The 22407-nt window shown below is 34.2% G+C and overlaps 1 long non-coding RNA gene across 1 annotated transcript in view; it reads left to right on the forward strand.

Moving 5' to 3' along the window:
* LOC118913476 (uncharacterized) overlaps positions 1 to 21672 on the forward strand; it is a 213888-nt gene extending 192216 nt beyond the window's left edge. Inside the window, exon 3 of the long non-coding RNA XR_005025226.2 lies at positions 21511 to 21672. This is a non-coding gene — a long non-coding RNA (uncharacterized LOC118913476). The remainder of the gene's footprint in view (positions 1 to 21510) is intronic.
* Positions 21673 to 22407: the final 735 nt, after the last annotated feature.

The raw sequence follows: 22407 nt of genomic DNA on the forward strand, positions 1-22407 counted from the left end.
AGTAGGGGCTTACGAGATACTGGAGAGTGAAATCAATGTAATATCTGCTACCTTAAAAAATATGAAAGAATTGGAGATATGGAAGGCACTTTTAATCTATTCTTTTTATAGCATGGAGTTTAGGAAAGAGAAGGTAGAATTTGGGGAAATATGACTGGCTACAAATATTGTGCTGAGGAATAGAATCTTCCTCTTTGGCCTAAAATATTGTAAGATGGAATTATACCCTGAAGATGAACTGCATTTCACATATTTATAAAGGGATTATTCATTTTATCAAGACCTCTTCAATATTCAATGGCCAGAGGAAAGAAACCTTTAAAAATATTTTTATGGAAAAAATTGAGAATGACGTAAGAGGATAAAAATGGAGGAAAAAGCAAGGATAAGGTCATTATAAAATGGGGCCTGGAACAGTGGGACTGGACCCTGTATGGATAAGAAGCCAAAGGAGATTGTGCTGGGCACTGTGGTGAAACACAAGGAACACCTTACAGGAATCATCATGAGTCTTATGATGCAAGACTCAGCATTGTCTCCTGCCAATAGGTATTTTCTATGAGCTTAAGACTTCCAGAATTGGGGCAATGTCATTGACCAAATTTTCATGGACCTCTATAGTTAGCTGGTGTCTTACCTCATCTCCCGTGTTTTAACTCCTAATTACTCATTTGTTATCACCTGCATATACATCTGCCTACCTCTTGTTCACCTGATTATGCATTCATTCATAAATGCCTTTATAGGGGGAGAGCTATTTCTTAGTAATTGTCACTTCTGTCCATTTTCCTAACACTTTCACAAGGAGTTTTGCACATAAAAGGCATCTAAAAAGTGTTAATATGTAATAGAAAAAAAAAGATACAATAATTTTATAGTCACTTTGTAAGGAGGCTGGATCCAGATGACAAATGGGGGATCTTTTATTTGCTGCCCTTTTGTCAACTTGGAGACAGCATAAATGATGACTGTGGATGTGATATATTTATTAGAGGAGATAAAAAAAACTTGAAAAAATAAATAGAAAAATGTAAAAGGGCGAGGTGAAAGTGGAGCATGTTGGGAGAAGGAGCAGGAGAAGCTGTAGGGGAGGCTTTGCAAGAGAGAGGAGCTGGATGCTGTGGCCCTAACATGGAAAGAAAACAGGAACTGAAGTAAAGTTTTATGCTCTGAGTTATGGAAAATCTATTAATTCACTTATTAATCTTTAATAAAATATCTATTTCTGAGAAAAATCTAGTTGAGATTGTTGGAATGGTCGTGAATCAGAATGGCAGAGTCCTGGCCGTGGAGGTAAGAGCAGAAACTTCCCATTGGGTACAATACAGCTGCATTAGAGTTAGGCAGGCAGCGGGGTACGTGCCGACACAGGACCGAGGAGGTAGTTCTCAGACAACATAGATCTGGGGATATGGTCAAAGTACTAGATAATAATAATAATAATAATAACCCCAATGCTCTTTGTCAATGTCTTTGAAATTACTGATTCTGCCATGTCTGACTTGTCTCTTAGCTTCCAGAGTGGCAGAAGATTTTTCCAATTTCTTCTAAGCTATTTCAATAATACTGTGTAACAATGTGGCTACAGTTTCAGAAATACACAAAGTACAGTTCTGTTCCCTTCATCTTTGCCACACCAAAGGTTAACTTGTCTGAAACTCCCTGGCAGCAGCCTCTTTGCTGACCACAAGGAGGTAGCCATTGTCAGAGACTGGGGTCCAGTCACAAGGCCAGGACACATTTGTACCACTTTAATGGTCATTTTTTTCTATCTCCCCTGGGACTAATGGGATTAGAAACTAGATTGAACTCCATAGAGCTCATAGAGCTTGTCCTATCTATGCAGTTCCTTCCAGGAAACTGCTTTATTCCTGTTTCCAGACAGAGTTGTATAAGATGATTTAACTTAAGTCATATCATCTCTAAGCTTCCACTATAACAGATTTGATCCCACTGCTTGACCTTCTAAAAGGGAGGATGAGTTAAGAAGACTGGGAGCCTCCAAAAATGAATATCAGACTCCACAACTGCGACTGACGCAAATGAGAAAGAAAACATGGAAGATAATGTATAGAAATAGATATAGCTGCATAGATAGGAATTTAGTAAGATAATTTTTTTTTAAATGTGGAAACACAGATTGGATGAACTTTAGCTTCCACTCTGTCTTTTAGAGTGATACAGAACAATATAAGAAACACCATGGATGTTTAAATATGCAGTGAGAAAAATACATAGACAGCAAAAAGCTTTTCTGTTTTATTTTGATTTTGTTACTTTATTCTAAACATGATAAAGATTGAGACATGACTATGCAGAGAAGCCAAAGGTGTAATGTACCGAGTTGAGGAAACTAGATATGCTCAACCACTTCCATTTATTTTTCATGTCAAAGGGGGTAGATTTAGATGAGGAAGTTTAGAATAAGTATGAAGTCATGGTTGAGTGAAAAGACTACAAAAGACAACTTCACAGCATTTCCAGCTCAAAACAACTGGAGCTCAGCTACTATTAAGAACTTGAAATTTTCTCAGTGATCTCTGAGAATTCAGTGGAATTAAAAAGACACAGGACTACAGGGGACAGGCACCTACTGTCCCCATTTTCATTGACAGAAAACTGCTGGCTGCAATATAAAATCAGTAAGCATGGGTTTAGTACCAGGTAAAATTCTAGAATTGCTTATTGTACAGGTAATTTGTTAGAATATTTAAGATATAAAACAATGTTGCATTCATCAATACTGAATTCATCATACACTATATTCTAGGTTAGCCTCAATATGTTGATAAATTAGATGAGATTCAAGAAGTATAAAGACATAGTCTTCAGATGTTAGTAAGGAATATGAACAAATTTCCATTATATCCTTTGGAAGAAAATGGAGAAATGAAGAGGGCTTCATGATAGAAAACCATATATGATAAATTTGTGTTCCTTTGAAAAGTTTACATAGAATGGGCTAGGTCACAAGGGTGTTGAGGACAGTTATTGTCTCTAATTTATCTTGATACACCAGCATGGAGCACATGGTAGATACTAATAAAAGTTAATATCTGATTGAATAAAAGAATGGGATAGATCCATTCAATATTAATTGGTTATCTAAGCACTTTGGGTAGGGACTTTGTTAAAAGAATGATTCCAAAGTGGCTTTGGTTAAAGTTCCATGGACACTTTTGTACTACTTTTTTTGCTGCAAGTGATAAGGTTGGTTCAGAGACTCCCTTCACTTAGAAACACAATAACGAGTTTTGTCAGTTAGACTGAGATGTAATTATATTTAAAAGGCACAGAAATTAGAAGCTTGGTGAATAATATGCTATTTTGAATGTGCCCAGATCTTTTGCAGAACTACCTTACGTGTAAAAAACTGAAAATATTAAGGGTATTAACTCTAGAATTGCAGTTATATTCTGTATCTGATATAGTGACTAACTTGAGGTTGTATATTTAATGAGCTCGAAATACCTTAACTTAATATATCTAGATTCATTTTTCAATGAGTAAGAAAACTTTGACCTTACAATGAATGGATCAGAGTTGGCAAGAATCATGCATGGTAGTTTTGTGATGCAGATTTCAGCTAATGGACCATGTAATTAAGATGACCAATTGCTAATGCAATTGGAGAAATTCCAAGAGCTCTGATATGAAGCCTACCAATTACAGTGCATTTCCCACTACTATCCAAGGGGATTAATAATTCTTTTCATTGCCTTTATTGAAATTCTTCAACAAATTTAAGAATATTTCAATTCATAATGGAAGAAATAGTATTATATCTATTGTAAGGTAAAGTACAGGAAATGAGAGAGGCATAGCTCATCTCTAAGTATCTATAATAGTTCTATCTGGTACTTCTTTATTCAATAGTACTTCCATAATTGCATTTTATCTCACTGATATTGAGTGTATATAAATGAATTTACAATATATCGATCTTTTAGTCAAGGTTTAATAAATAATCCAAATAGAGGTAAAAGGCAGGGGATAACATAGATGAGTCCATTTGTTTTTTTATATACAGTGTCAGTGAGTAATAAAGAAGTTTCCTCACAATTAGAGCATTTTCTTCCCCTTTATTTCCACTGCTACATTTTCCCTAGATGCTCAGTAAATGTTTATGGAAAAAGATTGAATCATCAAAAATATAGTCATAGTACAATTTATTTTAAAAAGCATAGTTCTAGTATTGACCTAAAACATATGTGATTTAACTCTCTAGTGCTAAACATTGTATATGATATGTAATTTTGAGTCAATTTATGCTAATTAAAAGAATGCATAAATAAATTCTCTATTCTTCAGTTAGCTCTAATTTTGAAAGTTATTTGTTTTGGCAACATTACTCTAAAAGGAGATTGAAGCACATGTAGAAGAATGTCAACTTTTATATGTGGGTGGTCATAATTTAGCTGTTTATTTTATATTATTACTCTTATTTTTCTATGTATTTAAAGTAAAATAGTATTTCTTTTGCGTATTTCCGTTTTTCTCTTCAGCCTAAACGATTTTATAAGTTATTTTGTAAATATTTTTGTGTTCAGGCAGTACTAAGTGATGGGAATATAGCTGTGTGTAAAAACCTACAGAGATTTGTTTCTTTCAAGCTCTTCTGAAAAACACATAGGCATGAAATAAGTTAAAATAAACATATTTTTAAAATCATAGCTGAGTTCTCAAGAAAGTTCTCTTTTTCCAACAACAGAGAATTTAAAAGCTGAAATCAAACTTACAAGCCAATATGAAATCTGAGATATTTCTTGAGGAATGGGGAGGGAAACTGTGATGATACAGCAACCCGGAATTTTAGGGAATAATAGCTAATGGGGATCAGGATAAAAAGTGTGGGCCTAGTGGGGGAAATGGGGAGAATTTTCATAAATCTTGCTTCTCCAAAGGGGTATACCCTTATTGAAAGGGCAGATTGGAAAAATCCACTGGCCAGAAATGGAAACAGACATCAAAATCTGTTTTGCTTATAGCTACAGATGAGGAGATAAAGTGGTTTTTGGAATATGTGCCATAGGCTTGACTAGATAATGGTCCAGTGTTCAAATATGAACATACAACTAAAACAAAATTCAAATATTATGCAGGAAAAAACAACAACCAGAAAATTTAAATTCCAAGGACACTAGGTATTGACATCATTTTTTGTAGAATATAAAGGAGAATAAAATATGTATCCAAAAAGTGACCAGAGAATAGGAGGATATAAAAAAGAACCCAAATAGAGTTGAAAAGGAATGAATTGGAATTTGTGTTAGTCAGGATAAGCTAGGTTATGCTGTAGCAAAAAACAGCTTTGCCAACAAACTTTCCTTTCACTCTCTTAAAGCTGAGGATCAAGTGACTTGCACGGTAACTGTCCTCATGCAGTAACTTAGGTATCCAGGCTGACTGAATGTCACGGCAATACTATTTCAACATAAGGTCCTTTTTTTGGCTAAGGTTAAGGGGCAACTGAAGGGTAGCAAACTAGCTCATCTGAGATCCTTCTTGGAAGTGACTTGCCCCATGTCTACCCACAATCCAACAGCCAGCATCATTCTCAAGAGGGCTGAGAAATGTGTGGGAACATAGAGAATATTTTTTTTATACATTTCTAGAACTGAAAAATATAATTTAAGTTAAACCTCAATTGGTTAAATATAAAGTATAACAGATAAGATTAAGTCATAAATTTAAAAGATTATAAATTGATGATCATAAACTACTGTGTATAAATAATTAAATAAATTAAGTAAGTGTAGCACAGAAATGCTAAGGATATAGCAACCTTGAAAGGCAGCTTATGCGGCATAGAAAAAGAGCACAAGAATAGCTAACGTGTCTTACTTGGAGTTCTTCAAGGATAATAGAGAAAATTGAGGAGAAACAATTAAAAATTTTTTGGGGGAATTCATGAAAACTACAAATTCAGATGAAAAAACCATCACATGAACTAAACAAGGTAAAATATAGAAATCCATGTTTAGAAATGCATGTCATAGCACAGTGAAATAACAGAACATCAAAGACAAAGACTCACTAGAACAGTCACCAGAGATTAAAGAAATACCATCTCCTGAGGAGTGATAACCAGACTGAAATTAAACTTCTCAACATTAAAAGCCATAGAAAAATAACTAAGTTACAGAGAGAAGTATTTATTAGGATTCTCCAGAGAAACAGAGCCAGTGGGATATATAGAGATATATATATATAAGATGAGATTTATTATAAGAATTGGCTCACACAGTTACGGAGGCTGAGAAGTCCCAGGAACTGCTGTCTACAAGCTGGAGACCCAGGAGAGCCAGGGTGTAATTCAGTCAGAGTCAGAAGGCCTGAGAACCAATGCCAGTGGGTATAAGTCCCTAGCTGAGTCCAAAGGCCAGACAATGAGGGGCACGTACATCCCAGGACAGGAGAAGATGGATGTCCAGCCTCAAACAGAAATTTCACCCTTCCTCTATGTTTTTGTTCTATGCAGACCCTCAGTGAATTACATTATGCCTGTCCACATTGTGGACTTTATTCAGGCTGCTGATTCAAATGCTATCTCTTTTGGAAACATAATCATAGACACACAGAGAAATAATGTTTTACCAGTCACCTAGGCATCTCTTAGCCAAGTTGAAACATAAAATTAAAAGTCACAAGAGATAAAAGTTGTCACCAAAGAATTGTGAACTTCATGCAACAAGCTTTCCAAAAGGTCAAACAAATATATTTTCAAATAAATACCTAGGAGAGTTTACCTTATCTTACCAAATCAGCAACAACCAAAACTAATTTATCACCTGGAAAACAAAACAAAGCAGGATAGAAATAGAAAAAAAAATAGCACATATACTAATAAACATATGAAATATTGATCATATGAAACATGTGAGCCAGTAAATATAAGATTCCCAACCTCATTAATAGCCAGGGAAACACATATTAAAACTACAATGAGATACTATTTTATCTCTAATCAATTAACAACAATTAAGAAGTTTAATGAAACCAAATGATCTCATAAATTATTAATTAATAATCTATCTTTTAGTTTATTACTTCTCTTTTCTGCTATATTTTATATTTAATCCACCAACTGAGATTTTTAGTTAATTTATAAATTAGAAAAATGTTGTCTTATACACTTTTGATGAGAGTTTGTTTCTGTAAAACAACTTCTGGGACACAATTTGGCATTGTTTAGTAATGTTGAAAATGTGAAATTCATTTATTAGATATAATCCTGAGAGTAATTTATGTACATGTATGCCAGAAGAAATGAATGAGTACATCTGTATTGTTCATAATAAGCAAAAAACCTGGAAACAATTTAAATACCCAAATAGCCACTGACAGAAGAATGCATAAAATTATATACATATATGAGAATTCAAACACATATACACATAATGGCACACAGTGCAATACTGAAAATGAATGATTTGTTTAGAGTCCAATGACATAAAACCAAACACTTTGTTTACAGATACATATGTATGTACTAAAATCGCAATGGTAGGAAACAATACCTGTGTACTGGGGGGAGAAAAAAGATGCACTGAGAACTGTGAAGCAACCTTCAATAATACTAGTAATGCTGTATTTCTAGGCAGAGTGATAAAATTGTATACTTTTCATATACTATTTGAATTATATGTCCTTTTCACATATAAAATATATTTAAAGGAGTGAAAAAATTGCAGTGTCTGCCCTCTTCCGTGCTCATACAGAAACTCATACAAAGTGACATAAAGTTTCAACACTGATAAATACTATTCAGAGAGGTACATGATGCTACTGTTTAAAATAGGGACATGTGACTTTCAGAGCCTGAAGAGATACAGAGGAAATCACATACAGAGGGAAAGCTTGGGGACTTCCTCCTGCTCCAAAATTCAGCCCTTTTTATTTGCTCTTTATACTTCTTAGATTGCTCCTGAAACTTCCCTCATTTTTAGAGTATTTTTTCAAGGCACAAATAAATTCCATCTCTATCATAATCCTTAAGATAAAATACAGGCCATTTGCACTTTCCAAATATTCATCCCAAACTTCCCTACAGCTTTTCTCCTTATCATAGGGAAACTTTTCTGCCACTTTGGAGAAGTTTTGAGGTATAAATATTTTTAACACCCAGTGAAGTATGTATCAATGTGTTTATATTTGCAGCCCCCAAAATACTGTATGTTAGACTAAAGGTGGAAAAAGAAATACACCTAACTTCTTTTGCCTGAGATTTGGCTCTTGTGATTGATTGATTGTATTGATTTCCTCAAATAATGGTCTTCTTGTATCCATGCCCTTCACAGCATGATTTTGCAGCTTCTCTCATCTTGCAGTAAAATCTATTTCTCTGTTTCTCATATTTGAGCTCATTCTGTGATTTGTTATATGTTTTGGGTCTTGTCTCTGCCATAGAACAAGCCTATGTATAGTCTGCAGGAGACTGAGAAACCATGCGGAGGAGGGCCAAGGTGCTCAGCTGACAGCAACACAAACTGCAGAGGCAGATCCAACTAGCTGATAGGCCTTTGACTGCAGAAGTGTGAGTGACTGGAACCCCAAGAAGGAAGAAGTGTGAAATTTTGAGAAAGTGGTAGAATGCTGACAATGAGAAGCAGAGTGGAAAGAATTAAGCTGGAGAAAGAGATAGGAGCTAAATCATGTGCAACCTCATGGACCTTGTTTAGTATATATATATATAAGATGCAATGTTTTGAACAAGGGAGTGACATGATTAAATTTGCATTAAAAATATTATTCTTACTACCGTGTGGAGAATAGGCTGTACTGGGCTTAGCCATGTCCATGAAGAGACCAGTAAAGAGGCTATTGCAGTAGTCCGGATTAGATAGAATGATTGCTTAAAAAGATGTCAGAAATGGAGATGGAAAGAAGTGGACAGAGCCAAGACATATGCAAAAGTAAAGTCAGTAGATTTGGTGAAGTGTTGGTTAGGGGGAATAAGTTAGCTGAACTTGTAAATGATGACTCCAAACTGTCAGGTTGGAGTATCTGGATAGTTGATGATGGCATTCATTCAGCTAGGGGACCCTGGAGGAGAAATAGTAGGGAGGTGCAAGTAAGGTTCTTGAATTTAGTTTTGAGCATGTCTAATTTGAGATTTCTGTGAGAAATCCAAGGGGAAACTATCAAATGAATAGTTGATAGAGAAGAAAAATTTTAGTTAAAGACACAAATTTGATAAAAAGTTAGGTAAAGAAGTTTGGTGACTTCAGGCAGAAGACACTGGAGACAGAGACATATTATTCATTAATTCATTCACTCAGTGTTCAAGTCAAAGCAATATCCATGGCCCTAGTGATTCAGCAGTGGACAGGACAGATAATGTCCTTTTCCTCATGGGACTTTTATCTAATAAGTGGCATTCTATTTTAGGCTTATAAGATGTCAAGTCAAAAGAGTAAGGAGATAAGATGAGAAAGGGCCTATGCTAGGTAGAAAGGCTGAGAAGAGTTGGGTTCACAAGTGAAATGCTGCATGATTGCTGTTATAGTAAGAGTATGAGTAGAGGTGGAGGTAGAAAAGATGGGAGAAGCCTAGAACACTAGAACTGCATAGATGGCTTACAAGAGATGAAATAATGATGGACATGTACTAGACAAGAAATGGAAAAGAACTGGTAAACCTTAGATATTTGAAGGACAGAAAGTGACTAATGTACAAATCTAATAACTGAATATGCCAGAAGAAGACAAGATTTTAGTGGAGGAAAGCATAACAGAAGAAGGAATAAACAGGGTGAGAGACATTTTGTAACAGAAGAAGGAAAAAACCTGGTGAGAGATATAGAGAAAGATATTAATGAGGGACTACTAAATGCCAGGCATTATGTTAAACATCTATATATTCTTACGTTATTTAATCGACAATAACATAGAAAGTATTTCTTCTGCTTTACAATGGAAGGAACTGAGGAACAGAGGAGTTAATTATTCAAGAACATCATAAGAAGGCAAATAGGGAAGAGATTCAGAGAACAGGTGTAATTATCCTGGTATGGGAAGGTTTATCACTTCCACTGTGATAGCATGGCAGAAGGTGAGACATTTTAGGGGACTGAAATATGAGAGGGAGCTTATATTGAGAAGTTGGTAGTGTTCTTACCTGTGGTTCATATATTATGCATGATATGGGTGAGTTTCTTTGTTGAGCATGAGTGTGGAAGGTGGGAAGGATAGAGTCGTGAGAAGAGGTAAGGGATTGAAGTATCTGCAATAAGGAATGAGGAAAGGACAATAAAAAACACATGAACAACCGAAATTCCCCTTTCCATTAACCCTCCTGACCAAAACTTCTTCCCCAACGTACTGCCCATCTCACTTCTTCCTTTCAAAATCAAGTTTCTGGAAAGAAAAGACCCTTCCATTTCCTCCCTTTTTATTCCTTCTTCCATTTCACTGAATCACCACTGACCTCTTTACCCAAAAAGGTAATGGACTTGCTTCAGTTTTAACATGATATGTTATAGTCACTGTATTGGAAACTGTTTATCATTCTGTCCTTCAAACTCTTTCTCCACTTTTATTGTTTGTTTATTTCTGTGCTCTTCTCTCTTTTTATTGTTTCTTTAGCTCCTGATTCTTATTTCTCTTCAATTACTTGCTGCATAAATATCAATGGGTAGCAGCGTTCTGTTCTGGGACATTTCTCTCCTTTTCTCTCCTCTCCACTGTCGTCCCATGTCCTCCTCTCCCCTCCCCTCTCTTCTCCTTTATTCTAGTTCTTCCCACTCAATTCCATCAATTTTCAAGACTTCAAAATGCCTGTCATACTTATAATGGCCATAACAAAATTAATGTCAACTATGAGCTAGGCACTATGATATATAGGAAACACACACACATATATATATATCTATGTGTGTGTGTGTGTACATATTTAATCCTCAGTAGCTCTCTTAGGGAAAAGTTTTGATTTCTCATTTTTCATATGAAGAAACTGTGACACAGAGATTCTAAGTAAAGATCCCCAAAGGCTACCCCCAATTAATAAGAGACAATAAAATTACCAATTTGAATCCATTATGAAGTGAAATGGATTCCATTTTCTGGAGTGAAAGTCTATGCTTTTCTTAACCACTGTCCCATAGATACACTGAAGACTCCTACATGCTTAATTCTAGGTTAGAACATTCTATTTCACCCAAGGTCTACCTATTCATTTGTTCATTAATTTTCTCATTCATTTTTTTAATTCAAAAAATAGTTATTGAGCAGTAACTATGTGTTTGCCAAACATCTCAGGCACTGAGTATATAGAAATGATAAAAGAGATAAGGCTTTTGCTCATGACTTACAGTCTAATGGAATGGATGCCTATGTCCCAAAGGTGTCTATGCCCTAATCTCTGAAACCCATGACTGTTATGTTATATGGCAAAGGCATTTTTCAGATGTAATTAATTGATTAAGTTTCCTGATGTTTACTTGGGGAGATTACCCTACTAGATTATATGAACCTAATAATGTGAACCTTCAAAAGCAGAGGATCTTTCCTGGCTGAAGAGAGATGAAGAGTAAAAGAAAAGACATGAGAGATGATTTATGAGAAGGACTTGATCTGTAGCTGCTAGCTTTGAAGGCAAAGAGGGCAGGGGTCAAGGAATGCAATGGACAGACAACGGTTATCTAGGAAATGGGGACCTCATTCTTCCTGTCTCATGGAACTGAATTCTGCTAACAGCTCTCATGGATCTAGAAACACGTTCTTAAAGTTTTTAGAAAGGAGCACAGTCCGTGGATACCTTGATTCAACTATGTGCCACTCTAAGCAGAGACCTAGCCAAGCCCATCTGATGGCTGACCTATAGAAACAATGTGATAACAAACATGTGTTACTTAAGCCACTAAGTTTGTGGTAAGTTATCACGCCAGCAATAGAAATTAAAATAGTAATAAACATGAACATCCACAAATAAATACATAATTAGCATTGTGGTAATTACTTAATGGAGGAGAACAGGACACTGAAAGAATAATAGGGGGGCTTAAAGACATTCAGAGGATTTGAACAAAAGGATAAACATGCTGTACATTTTGTTTTTATCCACAGCCACTTATCTCTATAATGCCAGTATTCACTTTGACAACTTCTAATAGACCATCTAGTAAGTATAAGGCAATATACTGGTTATTATAAGGATAGTATAAATGAGTAAGAGGTGTTTCATTTGGCAGAACTAGAAACCTAGAACACAGGTTGACAAGCCATGGTCTGTGGGCCAAATCTAGCCTGCCACCTGTTTTTACGGTGTATGAACTAAGAAAGATTTTAATTTTTTTAAATGGTTAAGGACAAAATCAAAAGAAAAATGATATTCTATGGCATGTAAAAACTATATGAAATTCAAATCAGTGTGCATAAATAGTTTCATCGGGAAATAGCCACACTCATTCATTTGTGTATTTTCTAAGGTTGATTTCATCTTAAAGTGGCAGAGTTGAGTAGGTGTGAAAGTTGAAAGATGTGACAGGCCAGTAAAGTCTAAAATATTTACCCTTCATAGAAAAGTATGCCAATTTCTGATCTAGAATGTAGATAAGTCAAGCATTTATGTGATCATGAAGACAAAGTACAGCTGAATAAATACCATCAAGAGACTATATTTCTTCATGGGGAATCAGGACAGGCCTCACAAAGGAGTGATCTTTAAGGAAAGTAGAGTTAGAATTGGACTTCTCACAAAGCAGGAAGAAGTTCACTGACAGACCATGTGCCAAAACAAATTTTGCTGAATTCGTTCCTTGTTAGGTATTTTTAAAACCAGTTATAAAAGATTTGGAGAAAAGAATTCCTTTTTTACTTCTCTTGATTCCTTAAAGTCTTAAAGATAAAAACTTTGATAATAATTTTATCATTTGAATTTTTTTCTTAAAAAGTGGACTTCTGATGATGATGAATCTCTGTCTAGAGCTCCTAATTTGTTCCACATTTCCAGTGTCCTTGTTTTGTCCTATTTTCCTTTTTGTTTTACAAGGTATAAATTAATTTCAATTACTGGATTGAATTACTTTTCACCTTCATTTTGCTAAGTACATTTGACTGTTGCCCTCTTCCCTCCTCTTACTGAAATTACTATTACCACTAATTCCATCTCTCCCCAAAAATGTCTGCCCAGAAGCTGCTTTGCTTAAAACACCATGTCCAGTAATTCTTACAGAAGCCCAGATCTTTGCCTCACAAATGCTTACTTTAGACTCTAGGCATTTTCTTCTTTGTGTTAGTTAATATCTTTCCATGTTTCAGCTGTTTATTGATGTAATTGAACCTCAAATTGTTTTCATTATATTCTATAATACTACGGGGAGACACTCTAAATACTATAATAGTTATCAATATTAATAACTGATGCTGTTTCACAGGTCAAATGCTAAATTAAGCTCAGTTATGAGTTCATAAATGTAAAATCATCAAAGCTTGCACAGTGTGAGAGCCTGGTTTCCTTTCTCTGGTCCTGCTGGAGCACGCTTACTTATCCTTACTTTGTTCCTTGATAATTGTGAAATTGACACTTTCTATTTTCTTTTCAGATCTCAGCTACATCTAAAGAAAGTGGCTTTCTTGATAAGACTCTCTAAAATTAGAAAGTTGTAGAATTATCTAGTAGTTTGTGTTTTAACAATTTAATTTGTCATGGCAACTTACAATTAATCTTTCCTTTGGGACTAAAAAGAAAAATCCCAATTTCATTTAAAGAAGTTTAGCCAATACATAATGAGAAGAATAATTCAAATAAATGTAACTGAGTTTCACAGAGAAAAGGAAAATAAAAGCAAAAACATTTGTAACAAGGAAATTAATTATTATTGCATTTGATGATTTTATAGTTGTTGTAATCTTACTTATTAGATCCTCATTTTATTATTCCCAAATAAAATAGTATTATCTTTTATTTGGTAGGGAGGGGGGCATTATGTTTCTTTCATGAAACCACCATCCAATGTTGTCCTTCTTTTCTTGAATAAGCATAACTGATTCCAAATAATACTTGAATTTAAAGGAAGTATATTATACCACTGATACTACATTCCATTTACAAAGTAGAAGTATTTTGAACAAGATTAACCAAAGAAGAGGTTTATTTTTATATTTTTATATTTACATCTTTATTGACATTTTTATATCCTCTGTATCTGATTATCTTATGTAGACTTTTTTCTAATCCTGAAGTAAGACAAGGCATTTTATTTTATATAACCTAGAGTGTAAAATATTGGATTATAGCCTATGTCAACTATTTATTTTCTGTGCTTACTGCTATAAGTTAAATGGTCTACATTTACTAAATTTCATTCATTCTAAGATGCCCATTTCTTTTGTTACATTTAACATCTCTGAAATAAGTATGCACCTTATAGTAGATGACCTACCATAATTAAATTGCTTGTGTTTTTTCTTTCTACATTGTTCAAAGTAAAATATACAAATAGACCTTTGACAATTATAGTGACAGATTCAATTAACTGCTGAGTATAGAGACCACCTCTCAGAGTGTAGCATATTTTGGCAGAGACTGCCTGTTGTCTTTCAGCAGTCATTTTTCTCTCTTTTTCAAAATTTTAGCTAAACATAGAGCCAAAAAACTAAATTTTGCCAGATTACTCACAAAGCTACTGCATTAGTTTATTAGTGGCTTCCTTAACAAAGTACTACAAACTGAGTGACTTAAACAGAAACTTATTGTCTTATAGTTCTAGAGGATGAAACTGTCACCAGAATTATGCTCCTTCTGAAGGTGCCAGAAAAAACCCTGTTCCAGGCCTCTCTCCTTGTGTCTGGTAGTTCCCTATCTTGTGGTAGCTTAGTTCCCATCCTCACCTGGCATTCTCCCTTGTCCATGCCTGTCTCTTTGTATGGCATTCTTTTTATAAGGACATCAATCATATCGGATCAGGGGCTCACCCTACTCCAGCAAGACCTCATTTTAACTGATTATATCTTTAGTGACCCTATTTCTAAATAAGGTTATGTTCTGAGATACTGAGGTTTAGGACTTTGACATACGAATTTTGAGGGACACATAACCGTCTCAACCCATAGTAGTGACTACCTTCAGGTCACTGAGATGTAAGCAGACTTGTCAGCTTCCAGAAACCTTCCTTAGACACAGTTGCCATGTTTTCCTTACTACTCTTCTATTATTGTTTCTCCATTTTGCTACCCAGAAGAGAGATATTTATTGCCTTTGAATCTGAGGATAAAGGCCACAGCCCAAGTACGTTAGAGCAGTGATCTGTATGGAGTCTTGTTTCCTAAATCTTTGTAGAGCATAGCTGCCCTACTAGCCTTGGGTTTAAGCCACTATTGCTCTGAAGTTCTCTGTTACTCTCAGCCAAACTTGACTTCATATATGAGCTTTTCCAGCATCAGTTAGAATCTTGGAAGATTGGAATAAATGTTTATTAAGGACTTTTCAATTCTGTTTTTATTAGTTTATTAAAATAACATTGTTAAGTACTTGAAAGGAAACCAACTTGCAATAGTATTCACTCATGTGTTTGTTCATTCAACAAATCTTGATTCATCATCTTCCATGTAGGTACTGTATTAGGCAAAGGAGATGGACAGTGAACATAAACAAAATAGTCCCTGTTCCTATCCTCTGGAGGCTTACACTCAGTTGGGTATCAAGTCTGTAGAAGAAAAGTAATGCTCATGATGGTGATGTTATACACATTACTGATGACCTCACTTATCTTAGAATATGCTAACTTGTGGAAATGCTGAGCTATGACAAGAACAGAACACTGCTTGACAGAATCAACCTGGGCCATGATGGAGTACCATGAGAAAGTATCACTGTCACCCATAATGAAAGTACTTCGCCAACACACATCACATTTAACCAATGCATTTGCTCTGATTTTTTTTATCACATTAATTTACTAACACTTAAAACTATGAAAAAGCCTGTGAAACACAACATGCCATCCACACCAGTAAACAGATGTTCTAGGATTTTAATTTGAAAAGGAAGGCTTTTTTTCTATTATTATTGACAACTACAGTAATTGTGACTTTTCTTTATTGTTTTATTCAGAATTATATTCCATAAATGCTATATATAAGTAGTTGTCTATATCTTCTTCGAAGCGAGTTGCTGTCTCTAATTTAAACCTCATTTTTTTTCCTATTTGCCTTTTCTTTCCAGTAGAGATTTTATTTTTACTTGTCTTCCTGTGTTTTCCCAGCAGGAATACTATTTTAAACAGATTGCTCTGTATATAAGTTCTGCCTCTGCAATTGACATGATTATGTTTGGGCCTTTAATGGGAGAATTATTGGAAGTAAGGAAGATTTCAGCTTGATACAGCTAGACCTTGTCTTTGACCATTTTTCAATGAGTAATAACTGTTTAGACTGTCATTTAGCAGAACCTGAAACTCCAAGCAATAGATTTGTCAGAGACAATAAGTCTTCAGAAAGAATTATTCAAATTATCCATATTAAATTATTTCCTAGTTAGTGAAAATGAAATGGGTTTATCTTTTAAATAATGTCATGTAGAAACTGAAAAGCAAAAAAATATAAACTCTAGGGGAAGACTGGACGCCTGTAGCCTTATTGATACATAGTGTCTAAATGCAAATAAAGCATAATATAATAAAAGAACTGCCATGCTTAAGTTAATATCTTCCCCACTTTATTCAGGGGCCAGTGTTCATCATCTGGCCTGGGCTCTGCTCTTCTCAGTTACACACTTTGACTGACTGTCAGAACCTAAATATTTATAGAATGAATGTTCATGCACCATACCAGCTACAATTACTAACCTTGTCTTTCTACCAAGACAGAGGATGTTTTTACCTATTGTGTTTACCTATTGTGCCAAAGGATTTTTATGATTCATATCTACTTGCAATAAATATACTTTCAAAATTAATTGATTATTAATGTAGATCTTGTGTTAGAACTACTACATACTATTTTATTATTGTTTATTTGGAATTACATGGTCTGTAATTAAAAACAGCAAAAACTCTGTACACTAATTGTCTAGCTTACAGATATGTTCGGCTGTGTTTACTTCTTTTTCAGTCTAAAATATTTGCTGACACATTATACCTTGGGTGAAGAAAGTAAAAGGATTTTTGAGTTGTAGTTTTGTTAGATATTAAAGCATTTGCCAAATTTGACTTAAAATGACAATGTTCTTTGAATTTAGAATGCTTTTTGATCTTCACTCATTTGTGAATCTACTTGTGGTCTGGGTAACCACCCATGGGTGCACTTGAGCCATTGAAAGATTCCTGGTTATTGACCCTTGGGATGACCGCATTAATGCACTGTAGTATGGAGACTTCAATTCATTCCAAACCTTTCTCATAGTCACAACTGGAAAGAATTCCATGCTTTGATCACATACAATAGTCCATACAAATGAATGTTTTCTCTTCATAGTTCAAAAGAAAATTGCATAGATCTCATGTTTTCATAAATTGACCTTAAACTGTTGGCATTTGGAGAGAAGGAAGTAACCAGCATCCTATAATATCTTTCCTTTTTTGAAAATTTTCATGTATAGCCCAAGGTATTTAATAAAGCCCTCTAACTGCAGCCAGTGATCAGGAATATGTTGGAAGACTGAGAATTTGTGGGGTTCTCCATCTCATCTCAGGGACCAGACTGTCCCAGGGAAGAAGCAGAAAAGGGGCAGCCTCGTAGATTCAGAGTGGCCTAGATTCAGAACATCCCATAATTTTACTAGATTTCCAATCTTGGGAAATTTATCTACCCTGTCTAAGCCTCAATTTCTTTGCACAGCAATAATGATAGAGATGAGAAACAACACAATCTTATTTTTAAATGTCGAAACAGCAAGATGCCATGAAGTGTGGCCATTAAAAATGTTAATTATGTGATATACTAGAGGTGCTAACCAAAGCCTCAATGGCAATCATACATCAATATACAAATGTATGAAATCAACAAGTTGTACACCTTAAACATGCACAATGTTATATGTCAAATATATTTTAATTAAATCATTTAAAAATGAAAGAATGTGGGCTCTGGAGGCAGACTGCCTAGGTTTGAATCCTGACTCCCTTCATTAGCCTGAGACAATTACCTAATCTCTTTAAGGCCTCACCTTATTCATTTTTAAGTTTATTATAATGATAGCACACTTTTATTTTAGTGTATTATTATAGGAAATAAATGATTATCCAGGTGAAATATTCAGAATACCACCTAGGTTGGAGTAAGTGCTCAGTACAAGTAGATATTTAATTATAATTATTATGTGTGTTATATGGAAAAATAAGAGTCTTTAGTTTGAGAAGGAAGGAAAGTTCTAGATCTTGAGGGAATTACTTTCTTGTTGTAAGTGAAAATAGACTGAAAATTTGTATTTTAGCTAGATCATAGTAGCTGTGTGGGGAAGGGACTGTGTGGAGAAGAGTTTATCCTAGCAGCACAGTTTAAAGTCCTCAACTAGGATGAGACAAGTGGGAATGTAAATAAGAAGATGAATTAATGGACTGCATGTCATTTTGCAGGTAGGATTGACATGATCTGGTGACTTAATATGTAGTAGGTTAAAAAGTTGATAACACTTTGTGTCTTGAGCAATAAAGTCATATGATGATGATCATATATGATGAAGGTAAATGTCCCTTTAATAGAGATGAAAAGCAGAAGAAGAAAGTTTGGGAGGATAAAGATCATGAAAGTAGTTTTAAAACATTAGGCATCTATGCTCAGGACCAATATTTCATAATATTGGAAGAAGTGGTAAAAGTTGTTTGGGAAATAGTTTTACATATCCTTTTGGGAATTAGTGAAGATTTTTGGAGAATCAGATAGAGCCTTATTTCCTGCAAACCATATTTATGATATGATTGATTCCTTTAAAAATCTTATTTAAGATGTGCTTGGGAAATCAGGCAGGGAAGAAAATATCATAAATTTTGCCTTAATAGGGATTAATTAAATTAAATAGCTGACTTTCCCTTATTACTCATCTAAAGGTACATGGACTACTTGAACTGAGTGATTGGTTACTGGAATGAGTGATTATTTTGGAAAATGGGGCCCGTCTGAAGGGCAAAGTACTAGGTAGAATACCACAGTGAAAAAGCAAAAGGGTAGTAGGTTTTGGAAGAAAGAAAGGAAGAGGAAAGAGAAAAATCAAGTGGCAACAAGACATTTTACCACATTTCCATTACTGAGGGTCGACAATTTTTTCAAGAAAACTTGTATAGGTCTTTAAATCACTCAATAAGTACATATTAAGTAACCACTATGTTTTGAGTACTTCTAGGAGCTCAAGATACAGTGATGGGCAAGAGAGTTAAGGTATCTTCCTCAAAGAGCCTATGTGCTACTTTGAGGAAAAATATTAAATTAACAATTTAACAAAATAAATGCATATAATAAGTTCAGTGTTGTGATCAGGAAAATAAAGGAAATTAATAATGAAACATAATAGAAAGCAATGGAGGTTTTTACCTTGGGTACTTAAGGAAAGCCTCATCTATGGAGATATGAAATATTTTTCATGTATCTTACAGTAATTGTTAAAACATACACGGACATATATGGATACATATTTTAAATTAAGGGAACTTTTTTGGGTAGAATGAAATCACTGATAAATGCTTTTAAAAAAATTAAAATCAGAGCTCTTAGGATATACTTTTGTATTTTGGAGAAAAATAAAAGAGAAAAGAATAAATTGATTATGTAGGCTAAAAAGGGATAGTTTTACAAGTGGAATCTTGAGTGGTAAACTGGGATGGGCTCCTGAGCACAAAGAGAGCAACAGCCTTTGGTGGGAAATAGATATTCTTTTATCCTAGAGGAGGGATGCTGAGTATAATTGTGTAGGTGCCAATAAACTAATGGTTTTGTTGAAAGGCAAAACAAGGACCCCTTTCCTTTTTTTTTTTTTATCCCATGTTTCTGTTTTATTCCAACCAAGAAGGGAGAGACACATTTAAATCATTCACTGTGATGGGCTGCTGATTTCTGAAATTCTAAATACACTTAATTAAAGCTTTTCCCATGAGTAAGAAATTCATTTTAATGTAAATGGTGACATACTGAGTAGTTTATATTTTTATTTCAAAGTTTGAAGAAAAATGTCTCATGTAAACTATTAGTTCTATAAGAGAGAATATGCCCAATACTGAGCAATGTCATAAATCATTGGTCCCTGCTGTTGCACATAAGGACATTTTTTTTAGATTATCTAAAGCACTGCTATGCAGCATTCTAGTCACGTTTCTATGCCCATAGGGAAACATTACATATTTTTTATAAGCAAAATGTCTTAATATATGAAAATAAAACATTGGAAAATTACTTTAAGAAAAACACAAAATGCAAAATCTGCAAAAATTTCCTGTACTGAGAAAAAGTTCTTGAAAACGTCAATCTCCTCTTTACCTATGTACACAATTTTGGTAAACTGGAAAAGTAAACTCAACTTTTAGTATAATTCTTCATTTGATTAACACAGCAAATCTCCTTAGAGGTCTTCATCTTATATGTTACTTAAACAAACTAGGACACTTATTCGTCTAAAAGTCACAATAATTTAGTCTACTAATGAATTCTCAAATCTTATTCCTCAAATAGCTAAGTATAGAATATGAATTTTTTTGGTTCCTCACTTTCCCTAGGACTCAGGTAACTAGAAATCTACATTCTCAGCTACCTATGCCACCGTTTTTCTTTCCTGTTTGTTAACTCCCTGCATATAACATTTGGCATATACCAAATTAAACAGAAAAAGCTATCACCATGTAAGCATTTTGGAAAACACAGGTCAGTTCAAACATCCCAATTTCCATTCCCTGATTAAATTATCAATTGGATAAGTTAGGTTTTCTCTCCTGCATTCATTTATCAATTAATTAAACATCATTTATTCATTAATCCAGCAAACACTGATACCTGATGTAGTAGTATTGGATATACAGAAGAAAATAGGAGAGCAGAGGCTCCTGGCCTAATGAACCTATTGTTATTGGAAAAAAGAGACATTTAATTGATCATTTCAAGTGTGATCAGTGGCAATGAATGGGTAAACGCAAGATTTTGGGCAGTATGAGTCTAGCCTGGATTTCACAGAACAGAAGAAAGATGGAAAGAGTCAGACGATAGAAACATGATCATTGTCCAACCAATCCTTGACCTTAATTTTCAAACATCACTTTTTTACATTTTTGGCTGGGAAATACTCTTGATTAATTTTGGAGAATGATGGTATCCTGGAGTACTTGGCCTGAGTAGATTAATAGGAGTTCATGGAGCAAAAATCATCCTGATTTATAAATAATCGCAGCATATTTAATTCAGTTTGATAATGAAATTTTTTCTACAGTTGTCCAAATGTCTTCTGTCTAGAACTAGCTGTAGGTCTCCAAAGAAGTCACTTCTAATTTTTATGTGGTAAATGTAATGACAATTTGAGAACTAACTTCTAAATTAATAATGTCAGAAGATGTATCAGTGTTCCTAATTTGTACTCCTCTTTTTCATTTGGCAGATAAACATTTTCAATGAAGATAATGAAATCAGTGCAGACAAGGCTGCTTTTACTTAAAAGGAGGAATGAAAAGAATGCTTTTTAAAATCATGGATTGGCAAATGGAGTCAAAGATTTTAAAGCACCTGGCTGTTGCCTAATTAAAGGTATAGATGTCAAGAACTTGGGAGACTTACTTAAAACTGTATTATTAAAATATCAAATTACTGTCTGAAAATGCTTGATAGCTTCCCTTTAATCAATACCAAGATAGGTAAACCTTTTGTACTGTTCCACATTACAAGAAAATTCTTCATGTGACTCCTGCTTAAAGAGTAGAATTGTATCAAACTCTTTCACATTTTAATGAATCAATGTGAATGGCTGGATATCTGTTTAATACATAATATAAGAAATCACATTGAAATTTATTCAAGAGAACTCAGTTTACCAAATTGCAGTACTGCTCCATTTCCTGATTTATTTACTACAAGTAAATAGTTAAGGTCTAGCAAACACATGATAAATTAGAATGGATTTCCATAAAGTGGATTTCAAGTACTAGAGATCTCAATTCTTTTACCTATCCTAAATCACTTGCTATCTATAGAGCAAGTTCTGTATGAGACAATTTAAAATTTTCAGTTAACTAAAATTTATGTGTGTGTGTATAGATTTTATCTAGAGAGATTTTATCTAGAATATATATTTATATATGTTCTATTTATATTTATATAAAATGTATATTTCATATAGAATATGTAATATTCGATGTGAAGAGAATATATCTATAACTATATGTTGATATAATCATATCTGTGACTAGGACAGTCATAGGGGTTAAAGAGTGTTTATTTAGCGAAAGTTACAGATTAATTTTATTAGTAGAGCCAAATAATGTTAGAGCTTTCAGTGGCA

This window comes from Manis pentadactyla, chromosome 3 (genome assembly GCF_030020395.1).
Source record: "Manis pentadactyla isolate mManPen7 chromosome 3, mManPen7.hap1, whole genome shotgun sequence".
NCBI lineage: Eukaryota > Metazoa > Chordata > Mammalia > Pholidota > Manidae > Manis > Manis pentadactyla.